At 42.1% G+C, this 17,114-nt stretch overlaps 1 non-coding gene across 1 annotated transcript; it reads right to left on the reverse strand.

Moving 5' to 3' along the window:
- Window positions 1-8,506: 8,506 nt before the first annotated feature.
- Window positions 8,507-8,609, reverse strand: LOC147634483 (U6 spliceosomal RNA). The gene has a single exon (XR_015266854.1). It is a non-coding gene; the product is annotated as a U6 spliceosomal RNA (small nuclear RNA).
- Between the last annotated feature and the right edge of the window lie 8,505 nt (window positions 8,610-17,114).

A 17,114-nucleotide genomic window follows, 5' to 3' on the forward strand; every position in this document is an offset into this window, starting at 1 on the left:
GAGACAAGATGGGTGCCCCGCGTTGCCTATAAAGCCCTTACGCATATAAACGCCCACCGCATGTAGGTTATAAACACACCACACGTGGAGCCACCTCACCAAATGCATTATATGCTTGAGACTTTCCCGTCTTGCTGCTCGCATCTCCCGGGTGGCCTACTATGGTTTGGAAGGCTCAGCTAAAAAAACTATGAGTAGAAAATATAGTGGCATGGAAATCCTCACATAGAACACAATGAAAGCTTCACATAGAACACAACGAATCTTCGGTAGTACCCTATGTATCCATTCATGAAGCTTTGTACACTCCTTTATATTTCGTTCATATGGTGGCAATTCCAAAATCAATTCAACTTTACCCTCATCTATAGAGATTTCATTCTTGGACATAATGTGACCACCAAGGATTACTTTATGTTCACCCAAAACTGGCATTAGGGAGGATTTAATGATATCCGATGCAATTGACCTCTTCATAGCACGTTACTTGCCCAAGCTAAATGTTGGTTTTAGTGTGAATGAACAAAAGATCATCAATGAACTCAAGAAATTATCAAAGATATTCCTTGTAAGCTATAGACACATGCACACACAATCAATCTTTGAAAAGTAGATGGGGTGTTGGTTAAGCCAAAATGGCATGATCTTATAAGCACATGTACCTCATTGTGTGGCAAAATCCATTTCATGCTACTCTTCTCGGGATATGGATACTTGGTTGTATCCTCAGAAGTATCCTAAGAAGCCATCCAAGAAGTTGTACGCTTCATAGTATCGTGAGGAGAAGTATCCTAAGAAGCCATCCAAAAAGTTGTATGATTCATTTCTTGCTACTCTCTTATATGGAAATGGATAATTATCTCTTCACGTCTCAGCATTAACTTTCTCTAAATCCACACACACACACTCTTTTTTTTTTTGGGGGAGGGGGGGCACTACAACAATGGGCTAATTAATTTCATGGACTTGCATCCACAAGTTTGTTAATTTCCCCCTTGGATACCCCAAAAACATTTCAAATTCATCAAGTAAGGATGTTATTTCACTTAATGTATGAGTATGGTATGTTGTACTACCTGAAGCGAAAATCCTACCATGCCTATGTATTTCCATGTGAAACAATCTTTGAACTATTTCAAGAGATCAATTAGATCTTTCCTCTCCTTTACAATAAGGCTATTTTCAATGTAACTGGTTAAGGATCATCTCCTTTACAATAAGGCTATTTTCAATGTGGATCATCTCCTTTAGAGAGTCAGATTATTCAGAATGATCCTCTCCTTTAGAGAGTCAGATTATTTGTAACGTAACTTGTGAAAGATCCTCTCATTTAGGGTAAGATTGTTTACAATGTAACTCGTTAAGGATCCTCTCATTTAGAGTAAGATTATTTACAATGTAACTGGTTAAGGGTCCTCTCATTCAGAGTAAGATTATTTACAATGTAACTGGTTAAGGATCCTCTCCAGGTTTTGCAATATCTACTTCTTTAACCTCTTGTGGACATCATAGAAGACACCGGCTTGACCTTTTGTAAAGCATTAAGCCCTGATGTGCATAACAACTCTATCATCTACGTTGTAAGTGATTTAGTACTTGTTTAAGGTCAGGTTATTGGCTATCCTCCCTTTCTTCTAGGATTCACTTGGCTTGTTTTTTTCTTGAGCCAATACTCTATTGCAACTTTTTTTCTTCTTCTTAAATTTAGACAACCTTGGTTAGTCGGGTGTTCAAGGAAGGGGATTCTTAAGAATACATAATCCCCTTCCTTGAACTCTACATGCTTCCTTGACTCATCGGCATATTGCTTCACAAGTTCAACATCTAGGTGTTTGGTAACTACCTTGGGCATCATAACAAAAATTACCAATAAGTGTATTCAATTCTTAAAAAAAAGTCAAGTTTTGGAAGTAGCTGATAAGCATTACCCTCAATAATGATTCCATTTATCTCATGATGTGACTAACAAACTTGAAAAAAAACTATTTAATTTGTCAAAATAACCCTCCACCCATGGGATAAGTTTTGGAAGCACAACTTATAAGATTACCCTCATTAATGATTTCAGTTCTCTCATGACATGACTATCAAACTTAAACCAAACTATTCAATTGTTCAAAATAACCCTCCACCTATGGGATAAGTTTTCAATGTCTTAAGATCAACCTTTAAAAGTTTTCCATTATTCCACAACACAAATGTGATAATAGTCCACACAGCTTGGCAAATTTCTTGTGCAAAGTCAAGTATGTGTCTCAACACTCTTGTATGTTCCCACACACTAACTTGTCCATAGTAGGTTATGTGGCACTCTTGGTAATGTCATAGTAAAATTGAAGGCATGCCTCCTCATAAGTCTATCCTAATGATCACCAAAATCCTAAGACATCTCTAGAGGAGGTTCAGAAGTAGCATAGCCTCCCCGCTTTATGCACTCAGTTACCTTTTTGTATGTATGCATCACTCTCACTAATCAAGCTTCTCTTTGAACAGTCCTTCACAACATGGTCGCATGGGCCTCACTAAACCATGAATTTGACATAGTTTTTATTTGAGTACTTTGACTTGCCCTAGTTTTACTTTGCACCATTCCTACTTTGCACCTGCACACGTAGCCAAAGGGTATTTTTTAAAAATGGTCGAGCCCCATATGCTGGGAATTCAAGGGAGAGCAACTACACCATTGGGTTCTGGTAGATTGGGACTGATTGAGGGGTTAACATAGTCGGTAGATAGGGCTAATAAGTTGGGAGTGTACTAGCTTAGTACTACTAGAGGAGGTGGGACCATGGGAATATGTCAATGTATTTACTTAGGCTCAGGGGGTTTGGGCATGAGTGAGTGGTTGTGGAGGGGCTAAGTAATTATTTAGTGGAGGCAAGAGGTGACAATCACATAAGACTAGGGTTGGAGCATGGGAGCTACCCCCACCGATGGATGGTGTGGCGAGAAGGGTACCGCCGCTCGATTTGTCTTGTCATGTGCAAGCTTAACTCACAGCTATTTCCTTGAAGGGTAGTAAGATAAATAATAAGATTAGAACCAGATCATGACTTGCTTAACGAATTGTAGTAGCTAGGTGTGTGGTCAAGGAAGGCGCTGGCTGAACCCACGAGGCTCTCGGCCAACTTTTATGGAGCTTTATGTGAGTCAGCTGCTGCTATAGAATGCGAAAGGGTTTTGTCGAGGGACTTGGCGGCGGCCGACAATAGGTTGGCCAATCAAGATGGGCTTTTACTTGGCTATAAATAGCATTATGTGAGTTCCTGTTATGCATTCAATCCCTCCTTGCGATTGGGTCATAGATTTCGGAATTAGATTAGGTATTTACACCTTTTGAAGGCAGCTAAGGGCTACAATACTTGTTCTTCCTTTTTGTACATTATGAATATAGTGAATACTTAGCTAACTCTCTCTCTTCTCTATCTTTTGTATGCGTTTTGAATTAAGCATGTTCCAAGATGGTGTTTAGGGCTGAAAGAAGACTCCCAGAGCTTGCTTCCTCATGTTACATTGGTATTAGAACTTTCTTCAAGTGTGAAGAATTAGCCAGAAAACTAGAAGAAAAGAAAGTTTTTTTTTTTGGTGCTTGTGTGGTTGGTTTCTACACTCTAGTGGGCCACCCCTTTTGGTGTGACTCCTGTCCCCTAGAAGGACAGTTGGTTTTTAGCCTCCAAAAGCCTCCGGAAATCTCCCACACGCATAATGGATGGTTAGATTGGGCTTCAGAAAAGGAGTGCATTTTCCTGCTACAATAGGGAGATTTAACAAAGAGAGAGACAAACTCTATGCCTAGGGTTTGCAATATACATTAGGGTTTGCTCCTGTGTGTGTGTCTACTCTCCCTCTACCTCTTTTTCAACAGGCATGCCTCCTCATAAGTCTATCATCCTAATGATCACCAAAATTCTAAGACATCTCTAGAGGAGGTTCAGAAGTACACGAGTAGGCATAGCCTCCCCGCTTTATGCACTCAGCTACCTTTTTGTATGCATGCATCACTCTCACTAATCAAGCTTCTCTTTGGACAGTCCTTCACAACATGGTTGCTTGGGCCTCACTAAACCATGAATTTGACATAGTTTTTATTTGAGTACTTTGACTTGCCCTAGTTTTACTTTGCACCATTCCTGCACACAGGTAGCCAAAGGGTGTTTTTTTTAAATGGTCGAGCCCCATATGTAAGGAAAGCAACTACACCATTGGGTTCTGGTAGATTGGGACTGATTGAGGGGTTGACATAGTCGGTAGATAGGGCTAATAAGTTGGGAGTGTACTAGCTTAGTACTACTACTAGAGGAGGTGGGACCATGGGAATATGTCAATGTATTTACTTAGGCTCAGGGGGTTAAGGCATAAGTGAGTGGTGTTGTGGAGGGGCTAAGTAATTATTTAGTGGAGGCAGGAGGTGACAATCACATAAGACTAGGGTTGGAGCATGGGAGCTACCCCCACCGATGGATGGTGTGGCGAGAAGGGTACCGCGGCTCGATTTGTCTTGTCATGTGCAAGCTTAACTCACAGCTATTTCCTTGAAGGGTAGTAAGATAAATAATAAGATTAGAACCAGATCATGACTTGCTTAACGAATTGTAGTAGCTAGGTGTGTGGTCAAGGAAGGCGCTGGCTGAACCCACGAGGCTCTCGGCCAACTTTTATGGAGCTTTATGTGAGTCAGCTGCTGCTATAGAATGCGAAAGGGTTTTGTCGAGGGACTTGGCGGCGGCCGACAATAGGTTGGCCAATCAAGATGGGCTTTTACTTGGCTATAAATAGCATTATGTGAGTTCCTGTTATGCATTCAATCCCTCCTTGCGATTGGGTCATAGATTTCGGAATTAGATTAGGTATTTACACCTTTTGAAGGCAGCTAAGGGCTACAATACTTGTTCTTCCTTTTTGTACATTATGAATATAGTGAATACTTAGCTAACTCTCTCTCTTCTCTATCTTTTGTATGCGTTTTGAATTAAGCATGTTCCAAGATGGTGTTTAGGGCTGAAAGAAGACTCCCAGAGCTTGCTTCCTCATGTTACATTGGTATTAGAACTTTCTTCAAGTGTGAAGAATTAGCCAGAAAACTAGAAGAAAAGAAAGTTTTTTTTTTTGGTGCTTGTGTGGTTGGTTTCTACACTCTAGTGGGCCACCCCTTTTGGTGTGACTCCTGTCCCCTAGAAGGACAGTTGGTTTTTAGCCTCCAAAAGCCTCCGGAAATCTCCCACACGCATAATGGATGGTTAGATTGGGCTTCAGAAAAGGAGTGCATTTTCCTGCTACAATAGGGAGATTTAACAAAGAGAGAGACAAACTTCGGAACAAAGAGCACCAGATAGTCCTTCGCGGGTGGCAGACATGAGTGCATGATATGTTCTAGCAGATGATGCGAGCAATCACTGAATAGAGCACCAAATTGGAAGAGCAAAGGGTGTAGATCTTGGCCATGGAAGAGCGCATCCATTTTCCAGCCCCTTTTTCTTCGTCCCCTCCTCTTGGCTAGTTTGGTACTTGGAAGGTGAGGACATTCCTTGATGGACCCAGCGGGCTCATGGCCACACTGGATTAGGTATGGCCGCTTATGTCTGGGATAAGTTTGTCCACGATCTTAAGGGGCGGTTTCTATCGCCCCATTACCTTGAGCGACTCGAAGACAAGTTTAGGAGGGCACGTCAAAATGCTTAACCAGTCCTACAATTTGCAAATAAGACTCTTTTGAACTTACTTTTGCAATATCGGGCATATCTCACAAGGACAAGAAAGAGTAGTTCCTTTATGGCCTTGACACACAAATCCAATGGGAAGTGTGTATGTTTCGACCATCCACTTTGGGGATGCACTCTCGCTTGCACAAAGCGTTGAAATCAAGTACAATGGCAGAAAGCCCAAGACTTCCTAGCCTTCCACTCCCAAGGCAACCACCTATGGGGGAAAAGGCCAGAACTAGACGATGTCTTCCACAGGACAGAGCACGGGAGGCTCTGGTTCCAAGAACTCAACTAATGCACCCAAGCTTACTCCAGACCAGAAAGCTCACGCAGGCAAGTCCGATGAGAAATTGAGTGCTGAGGATGCAGCTCCACAAGGCCCAAGGGAATGACAGTCCTGTGAGTCATGGGCAACTTAGGGCACACTAGGCAAGGTTCTCAGGCACAACGGTTCCAAGGGAGGGTGATCCTCCAAGGGGTGGAGCGAGAGCGCTAATACTCATCAGGAAAATAAGACCAGAGAAAGTGTTCAGCGACGACGACAGGGCATGAAGGGAAAGGGGACATGATGAAACAAATACATAGATCTTCATCACACAGGTGGAGTGGATTTGCAGATCGGGCCAGGTTTTTAGTGAAAAGGTTGCCAGGAAGGGAAGGATGACAAGTTGCGACTGCGTAAATAGACAATGGGATGATGGCAGTCATCCCATTGTAGAAGTCGAAATCCCATCATCAAGTTTAGTAGAGGGGGATGTCATGTGTTAGACATGTCCAAGCTTAACCCATAGCTATTTCCTTGAAAGGCAACAAGATAAAGAATAAGATTAAAACTAGATCACGTCTTAATTCAAGAACTATAGCAGCTAGGTGTGGTCAGGGAAGGCACTCGAGGAACCCATGAGGCTATCAGCCAGCTTTTATGGAGCTTTATTTGAGTTGGCTATAGCATGTGAAAGGGGTTTGTCCAGGGACGTGGCTGGCACAACAGGTCGACCAGTCCAGATGGGATTTTTCTTGGCTATAAAAAGCATTGGTTGAGTTCTTGTTGGGCATTCAATCCCTGCTTGGGATTGGGTCCGAGATTTAGGAATTAGATTAGGTATTTACACCTAGATTGTATTGATGATATCTAGAAGTTACGCGTAGAAGTAAAAGAACTTTAGAAATTCAGCTATACGGTGTGCCCAAACTGTATTAATGATATCTAGATTCCACGTAGAAGTAGAATCAAGTTTTGTATTAATGGATACGTGTGTCCTTTAAATACATGATATTTGAATTATGCATAAAAACAAGGAACATTTGATTAAAATATTTAAGAGCCATTCATTTCTACTGTCAAATCAATATCATATATTTCCAGATTCGAGACACAATATCTGAATTGTGTAGAAAATTGGGTACCATGTGAGTGAATTTTTGGAACACAATCTCCAAGCTTAATGAAAAACTAGATACCATGCATATCATGTACCCGTTGCGCAATCACCAAGTTTAGTGTAAAAAAGGATACCATATACCATGTTCTTGTAATTTCTTTCTAGAATTACTATAGTTGGACAATCTATCTGCGCAACCGGTGGCTTTTCTAATCTCTCACGAAGATGATTTGAAAGTATGTCCACACTATAGAGAGGACTAGAGAGAGGCTTAATGAATAAGCAAGGACTGCGGCGGCGGTGAAGTGTTGGAGAGAAAAGATGAAGGAGTGAATCTATGTTTAAGAGATTGTACTCGTAATAAGGAGGAGGTGGTCAGAGAACCTGTAAGCCCAAGAGGTGGAAGCTTGTGACCAGTGTGGAGAGGAGAGAAACATGACTTGTTTTTGAGAGACAACCGATCTATTTATAGAGATGAGGGGACTCACACACATCTCTCTCTCTCTCTCTCGCTTTTACATCTTTCTAGTTCATGAGTGTGTAAATGCATATATAAGCCTTGGTTTGCATCTTGCGTTGTTGCCTATGGGGTCTATATCCTTTTTGGGAAAAGGTAGAGGTCTATTAAAGGCTAGAGCCCGCCGTTTTTCTCGTGTGCAGAGCCATACAACCATATGTGAGCACTTAATTCTAGGTCGTATTGAGGGTGAGGGGTGAAAGATGTGCAATCCAAGGAGGGGATAGATGCAGATTATATATATATATATAAAAGGAGGAGCTCAGTTAAGGCAAGCTGAGTTAATGAAGTTCGTCTACAAGGGATGGCTTCTTCCCTTCCTTGCGTATGCATCATTTTGAGTCTTAACAGTATGTCCCTTGGAACGAGAGTGAGTGGTTGATTTTCAATCCCTCTGGCTCACACACCATCACCAAATTTTAACAACCAGAGTACTGGATGTACTGCACACGCCTCAACAGCATTGCCTAGATACTACTCTTATATGTCTTTCAAGGTCTTAATCTCATGGGATGGGACATGAGCTCTTGTGAGTCTTTAGATATGTCTGCCTGCTGCCACTCGCGTGCTGCTCCATCGCGATGCATTTCTAACAACTAGACAGACGCAAGCATGCTGCTCCGCCGCGAGCATGCACAGAGAGAGAGAGAGAGAGAGAGAGAGAGAGAGAGAGAGAGTACACATTTCTAACAACTAGACAGACGCAAGCGAATTTCTTACCCTGTGGGAACGTTCGCGTGCAGAGCAAGCTTGCAAAGAATCAGAGCAGAGATGCGTCGTCGCCCGCCGCCTGCGAAAACGAACCCCCCCCCCCCCAAAAAAAAAAAAAAGCAGCACAGAGACAGAGAGAGAGCCTTCGCTGAGTAAGGGAGAAAACGACAGAAAGAAAGAGAAGAGAAACCAAAAAAAATTTGGACCATTTCTCGATTTGTGCGTGTCATCCTTGCGCAGGGGCCATGCTAATCTTCTCTGTATCGTTCCAATTTTATCAGATGTCCCCGAAGGGACGAGACAAGATGGGTGCCCCGCGTTGCCTATAAAGCCCTTACGCATATAAACGCCCACCGCATGTAGGTTATAAACACACCACACGTGGAGCCACCTCACCAAATGCATTATATGCTTGAGACTTTCCCGTCTTGCTGCTCGCATCTCCCGGGTGGCCTACTATGGTTTGGAAGGCTCAGCTAAAAAAACTATGAGTAGAAAATATAGTGGCATGGAAATCCTCACATAGAACACAATGAAAGCTTCACATAGAACACAACGAATCTTCGGTAGTACCCTATGTATCCATTCATGAAGCTTTGTACACTCCTTTATATTTCGTTCATATGGTGGCAATTCCAAAATCAATTCAACTTTACCCTCATCTATAGAGATTTCATTCTTGGACATAATGTGACCACCAAGGATTACTTTATGTTCACCCAAAACTGGCATTAGGGAGGATTTAATGATATCCGATGCAATTGACCTCTTCATAGCACGTTACTTGCCCAAGCTAAATGTTGGTTTTAGTGTGAATGAACAAAAGATCATCAATGAACTCAAGAAATTATCAAAGATATTCCTTGTAAGCTATAGACACATGCACACACAATCAATCTTTGAAAAGTAGATGGGGTGTTGGTTAAGCCAAAATGGCATGATCTTATAAGCACATGTACCTCATTGTGTGGCAAAATCCATTTCATGCTACTCTTCTCGGGATATGGATACTTGGTTGTATCCTCAGAAGTATCCTAAGAAGCCATCCAAGAAGTTGTACGCTTCATAGTATCGTGAGGAGAAGTATCCTAAGAAGCCATCCAAAAAGTTGTATGATTCATTTCTTGCTACTCTCTTATATGGAAATGGATAATTATCTCTTCACGTCTCAGCATTAACTTTCTCTAAATCCACACACACACACTCTTTTTTTTTTTGGGGGAGGGGGGGCACTACAACAATGGGCTAATTAATTTCATGGACTTGCATCCACAAGTTTGTTAATTTCCCCCTTGGATACCCCAAAAACATTTCAAATTCATCAAGTAAGGATGTTATTTCACTTAATGTATGAGTATGGTATGTTGTACTACCTGAAGCGAAAATCCTACCATGCCTATGTATTTCCATGTGAAACAATCTTTGAACTATTTCAAGAGATCAATTAGATCTTTCCTCTCCTTTACAATAAGGCTATTTTCAATGTAACTGGTTAAGGATCATCTCCTTTACAATAAGGCTATTTTCAATGTGGATCATCTCCTTTAGAGAGTCAGATTATTCAGAATGATCCTCTCCTTTAGAGAGTCAGATTATTTGTAACGTAACTTGTGAAAGATCCTCTCATTTAGGGTAAGATTGTTTACAATGTAACTCGTTAAGGATCCTCTCATTTAGAGTAAGATTATTTACAATGTAACTGGTTAAGGGTCCTCTCATTCAGAGTAAGATTATTTACAATGTAACTGGTTAAGGATCCTCTCCAGGTTTTGCAATATCTACTTCTTTAACCTCTTGTGGACATCATAGAAGACACCGGCTTGACCTTTTGTAAAGCATTAAGCCCTGATGTGCATAACAACTCTATCATCTACGTTGTAAGTGATTTAGTACTTGTTTAAGGTCAGGTTATTGGCTATCCTCCCTTTCTTCTAGGATTCACTTGGCTTGTTTTTTTCTTGAGCCAATACTCTATTGCAACTTTTTTTCTTCTTCTTAAATTTAGACAACCTTGGTTAGTCGGGTGTTCAAGGAAGGGGATTCTTAAGAATACATAATCCCCTTCCTTGAACTCTACATGCTTCCTTGACTCATCGGCATATTGCTTCACAAGTTCAACATCTAGGTGTTTGGTAACTACCTTGGGCATCATAACAAAAATTACCAATAAGTGTATTCAATTCTTAAAAAAAAGTCAAGTTTTGGAAGTAGCTGATAAGCATTACCCTCAATAATGATTCCATTTATCTCATGATGTGACTAACAAACTTGAAAAAAAACTATTTAATTTGTCAAAATAACCCTCCACCCATGGGATAAGTTTTGGAAGCACAACTTATAAGATTACCCTCATTAATGATTTCAGTTCTCTCATGACATGACTATCAAACTTAAACCAAACTATTCAATTGTTCAAAATAACCCTCCACCTATGGGATAAGTTTTCAATGTCTTAAGATCAACCTTTAAAAGTTTTCCATTATTCCACAACACAAATGTGATAATAGTCCACACAGCTTGGCAAATTTCTTGTGCAAAGTCAAGTATGTGTCTCAACACTCTTGTATGTTCCCACACACTAACTTGTCCATAGTAGGTTATGTGGCACTCTTGGTAATGTCATAGTAAAATTGAAGGCATGCCTCCTCATAAGTCTATCCTAATGATCACCAAAATCCTAAGACATCTCTAGAGGAGGTTCAGAAGTAGCATAGCCTCCCCGCTTTATGCACTCAGTTACCTTTTTGTATGTATGCATCACTCTCACTAATCAAGCTTCTCTTTGAACAGTCCTTCACAACATGGTCGCATGGGCCTCACTAAACCATGAATTTGACATAGTTTTTATTTGAGTACTTTGACTTGCCCTAGTTTTACTTTGCACCATTCCTACTTTGCACCTGCACACGTAGCCAAAGGGTATTTTTTAAAAATGGTCGAGCCCCATATGCTGGGAATTCAAGGGAGAGCAACTACACCATTGGGTTCTGGTAGATTGGGACTGATTGAGGGGTTAACATAGTCGGTAGATAGGGCTAATAAGTTGGGAGTGTACTAGCTTAGTACTACTAGAGGAGGTGGGACCATGGGAATATGTCAATGTATTTACTTAGGCTCAGGGGGTTTGGGCATGAGTGAGTGGTTGTGGAGGGGCTAAGTAATTATTTAGTGGAGGCAAGAGGTGACAATCACATAAGACTAGGGTTGGAGCATGGGAGCTACCCCCACCGATGGATGGTGTGGCGAGAAGGGTACCGCCGCTCGATTTGTCTTGTCATGTGCAAGCTTAACTCACAGCTATTTCCTTGAAGGGTAGTAAGATAAATAATAAGATTAGAACCAGATCATGACTTGCTTAACGAATTGTAGTAGCTAGGTGTGTGGTCAAGGAAGGCGCTGGCTGAACCCACGAGGCTCTCGGCCAACTTTTATGGAGCTTTATGTGAGTCAGCTGCTGCTATAGAATGCGAAAGGGTTTTGTCGAGGGACTTGGCGGCGGCCGACAATAGGTTGGCCAATCAAGATGGGCTTTTACTTGGCTATAAATAGCATTATGTGAGTTCCTGTTATGCATTCAATCCCTCCTTGCGATTGGGTCATAGATTTCGGAATTAGATTAGGTATTTACACCTTTTGAAGGCAGCTAAGGGCTACAATACTTGTTCTTCCTTTTTGTACATTATGAATATAGTGAATACTTAGCTAACTCTCTCTCTTCTCTATCTTTTGTATGCGTTTTGAATTAAGCATGTTCCAAGATGGTGTTTAGGGCTGAAAGAAGACTCCCAGAGCTTGCTTCCTCATGTTACATTGGTATTAGAACTTTCTTCAAGTGTGAAGAATTAGCCAGAAAACTAGAAGAAAAGAAAGTTTTTTTTTTTGGTGCTTGTGTGGTTGGTTTCTACACTCTAGTGGGCCACCCCTTTTGGTGTGACTCCTGTCCCCTAGAAGGACAGTTGGTTTTTAGCCTCCAAAAGCCTCCGGAAATCTCCCACACGCATAATGGATGGTTAGATTGGGCTTCAGAAAAGGAGTGCATTTTCCTGCTACAATAGGGAGATTTAACAAAGAGAGAGACAAACTCTATGCCTAGGGTTTGCAATATACATTAGGGTTTGCTCCTGTGTGTGTGTCTACTCTCCCTCTACCTCTTTTTCAACAGGCATGCCTCCTCATAAGTCTATCATCCTAATGATCACCAAAATTCTAAGACATCTCTAGAGGAGGTTCAGAAGTACACGAGTAGGCATAGCCTCCCCGCTTTATGCACTCAGCTACCTTTTTGTATGCATGCATCACTCTCACTAATCAAGCTTCTCTTTGGACAGTCCTTCACAACATGGTTGCTTGGGCCTCACTAAACCATGAATTTGACATAGTTTTTATTTGAGTACTTTGACTTGCCCTAGTTTTACTTTGCACCATTCCTGCACACAGGTAGCCAAAGGGTGTTTTTTTTAAATGGTCGAGCCCCATATGTAAGGAAAGCAACTACACCATTGGGTTCTGGTAGATTGGGACTGATTGAGGGGTTGACATAGTCGGTAGATAGGGCTAATAAGTTGGGAGTGTACTAGCTTAGTACTACTACTAGAGGAGGTGGGACCATGGGAATATGTCAATGTATTTACTTAGGCTCAGGGGGTTAAGGCATAAGTGAGTGGTGTTGTGGAGGGGCTAAGTAATTATTTAGTGGAGGCAGGAGGTGACAATCACATAAGACTAGGGTTGGAGCATGGGAGCTACCCCCACCGATGGATGGTGTGGCGAGAAGGGTACCGCGGCTCGATTTGTCTTGTCATGTGCAAGCTTAACTCACAGCTATTTCCTTGAAGGGTAGTAAGATAAATAATAAGATTAGAACCAGATCATGACTTGCTTAACGAATTGTAGTAGCTAGGTGTGTGGTCAAGGAAGGCGCTGGCTGAACCCACGAGGCTCTCGGCCAACTTTTATGGAGCTTTATGTGAGTCAGCTGCTGCTATAGAATGCGAAAGGGTTTTGTCGAGGGACTTGGCGGCGGCCGACAATAGGTTGGCCAATCAAAATGGGCTTTTACTTGGCTATAAATAGCATTATGTGAGTTCCTGTTATGCATTCAATCCCTCCTTGCGATTGGGTCATAGATTTCGGAATTAGATTAGGTATTTACACCTTTTGAAGGCAGCTAAGGGCTACAATACTTGTTCTTCCTTTTTGTACATTATGAATATAGTGAATACTTAGCTAACTCTCTCTCTTCTCTATCTTTTGTATGCGTTTTGAATTAAGCATGTTCCAAGATGGTGTTTAGGGCTGAAAGAAGACTCCCAGAGCTTGCTTCCTCATGTTACATTGGTATTAGAACTTTCTTCAAGTGTGAAGAATTAGCCAGAAAACTAGAAAAAAAGAAAGTTTTTTTTTGGTGCTTGTGTGGTTGGTTTTTACACTCTGGTGGGCCACCCCTTTTGGTGTGACTCCTGTCCCCTAGAAGGACAGTTGGTTTTTAGCCTCCAAAAGCCTCCGGAAATCTCCCACACGCATAATGGATGGTTAGATTGGGCTTCAGAAAAGGAGTGCATTTTCCTGCTACAATAGGGAGATTTAACAAAGAGAGAGACAAACTTCGGAACAAAGAGCACCAGATAGTCCTTCGCGGGTGGCAGACATGAGTGCATGATATGTTCTAGCAGATGATGCGAGCAATCACTGAATAGAGCACCAAATTGGAAGAGCAAAGGGTGTAGATCTTGGCCATGGAAGAGCGCATCCATTTTCCAGCCCCTTTTTCTTCGTCCCCTCCTCTTGGCTAGTTTGGTACTTGGAAGGTGAGGACATTCCTTGATGGACCCAGCGGGCTCATGGCCACACTGGATTAGGTATGGCCGCTTATGTCTGGGATAAGTTTGTCCACGATCTTAAGGGGCGGTTTCTATCGCCCCATTACCTTGAGCGACTCGAAGACAAGTTTAGGAGGGCACGTCAAAATGCTTAACCAGTCCTACAATTTGCAAATAAGACTCTTTTGAACTTACTTTTGCAATATCGGGCATATCTCACAAGGACAAGAAAGGGTAGTTCCTTTATGGCCTTGACACACAAATCCAATGGGAAGTGTGTATGTTTCGACCATCCACTTTGGGGATGCACTCTCGCTTGCACAAAGCGTTGAAATCAAGTACAATGGCAGAAAGCCCAAGACTTCCTAGCCTTCCACTCCCAAGGCAACCACCTATGGGGGAAAAGGCCAGAACTAGACGATGTCTTCCACAGGACAGAGCACGGGAGGCTCTGGTTCCAAGAACTCAACTAATGCACCCAAGCTTACTCCAGACCAGAAAGCTCACGCAGGCAAGTCCGATGAGAAATTGAGTGCTGAGGATGCAGCTCCACAAGGCCCAAGGGAATGACAGTCCTGTGAGTCATGGGCAACTTAGGGCACACTAGGCAAGGTTCTCAGGCACAACGGTTCCAAGGGAGGGTGATCCTCCAAGGGGTGGAGCGAGAGCGCTAATACTCATCAGGAAAATAAGACCAGAGAAAGTGTTCAGCGACGACGACAGGGCATGAAGGGAAAGGGGACATGATGAAACAAATACATAGATCTTCATCACACAGGTGGAGTGGATTTGCAGATCGGGCCAGGTTTTTAGTGAAAAGGTTGCCAGGAAGGGAAGGATGACAAGTTGGGACTGCGTAAATAGACAATGGGATGATGGCAGTCATCCCAGAGTAGAAGTCGAAATCCCATCATCAAGTTTAGTAGAGGGGGATGTCATGTGTTAGACATGTCCAAGCTTAACCCATAGCTATTTCCTTGAAAGGCAACAAGATAAAGAATAAGATTAAAACTAGATCACGTCTTAATTCAAGAACTATAGCAGCTAGGTGTGGTCAGGGACGGCACTCGAGGAACCCATGAGGCTATCAGCCAGCTTTTATGGAGCTTTATTTGAGTTGGCTATAGCATGTGAAAGGGGTTTGTCCAGGGACGTGGCTGGCACAACAGGTCGACCAGTCCAGATGGGATTTTTCTTGGCTATAAAAAGCATTGGTTGAGTTCTTGTTGGGCATTCAATCCCTGCTTGGGATTGGGTCGAGATTTAGGAATTAGATTAGGTATTTACACCTAGATTGTATTGATGATATCTAGAAGTTACGCGTAGAAGTAAAAGAACTTTAGAAATTCAGCTATACGGTGTGCCCAAACTGTATTAATGATATCTAGATTCCACGTAGAAGTAGAATCAAGTTTTGTATTAATGGATACGTGTGTCCTTTAAATACATGATATTTGAATTATGCATAAAAACAAGGAACATTTGATTAAAATATTTAAGAGCCATTCATTTCTACTGTCAAATCAATATCATATATTTCCAGATTCGAGACACAATATCTGAATTGTGTAGAAAATTGGGTACCATGTGAGTGAATTTTTGGAACACAATCTCCAAGCTTAATGAAAAACTAGATACCATGCATATCATGTACCCGTTGCGCAATCACCAAGTTTAGTGTAAAAAAGGATACCATATACCATGTTCTTGTAATTTCTTTCTAGAATTACTATAGTTGGACAATCTATCTGCGCAACCGGTGGCTTTTCTAATCTCTCACGAAGATGATTTGAAAGTATGTCCACACTATAGAGAGGACTAGAGAGAGGCTTAATGAATAAGCAAGGACTGCGGCGGCGGTGAAGTGTTGGAGAGAAAAGATGAAGGAGTGAATCTATGTTTAAGAGATTGTACTCGTAATAAGGAGGAGGTGGTCAGAGAACCTGTAAGCCCAAGAGGTGGAAGCTTGTGACCAGTGTGGAGAGGAGAGAAACATGACTTGTTTTTGAGAGACAACCGATCTATTTATAGAGATGAGGGGACTCACACACATCTCTCTCTCTCTCTCTCGCTTTTACATCTTTCTAGTTCATGAGTGTGTAAATGCATATATAAGCCTTGGTTTGCATCTTGCGTTGTTGCCTATGGGGTCTATATCCTTTTTGGGAAAAGGTAGAGGTCTATTAAAGGCTAGAGCCCGCCGTTTTTCTCGTGTGCAGAGCCATACAACCATATGTGAGCACTTAATTCTAGGTCGTATTGAGGGTGAGGGGTGAAAGATGTGCAATCCAAGGAGGGGATAGATGCAGATTATATATATATATATAAAAGGAGGAGCTCAGTTAAGGCAAGCTGAGTTAATGAAGTTCGTCTACAAGGGATGGCTTCTTCCCTTCCTTGCGTATGCATCATTTTGAGTCTTAACAGTATGTCCCTTGGAACGAGAGTGAGTGGTTGATTTTCAATCCCTCTGGCTCACACACCATCACCAAATTTTAACAACCAGAGTACTGGATGTACTGCACACGCCTCAACAGCATTGCCTAGATACTACTCTTATATGTCTTTCAAGGTCTTAATCTCATGGGATGGGACATGAGCTCTTGTGAGTCTTTAGATATGTCTGCCTGCTGCCACTCGCGTGCTGCTCCATCGCGATGCATTTCTAACAACTAGACAGACGCAAGCATGCTGCTCCGCCGCGAGCATGCACAGAGAGAGAGAGAGAGAGAGAGAGAGAGAGAGAGAGAGAGTACACATTTCTAACAACTAGACAGACGCAAGCGAATTTCTTACCCTGTGGGAACGTTCGCGTGCAGAGCAAGCTTGCAAAGAATCAGAGCAGAGATGCGTCGTCGCCCGCCGCCTGCGAAAACGAACCCCCCCCCCCCCCAAAAAAAAAAAAAAAGCAGCACAGAGACAGAGAGAGAGCCTTCGCTGAGTAAGGGAGAAAACGACAGAAAGAAAGAGAAGAGAAACCAAA

The sequence above is a fragment of the Cibotium barometz genome, chromosome 10 (genome assembly GCF_041138505.1).
Source record: "Cibotium barometz isolate CiBa-2024 chromosome 10, ASM4113850v1, whole genome shotgun sequence".
Classification (NCBI taxonomy): Eukaryota; Viridiplantae; Streptophyta; class Polypodiopsida; order Cyatheales; family Cibotiaceae; genus Cibotium; species Cibotium barometz.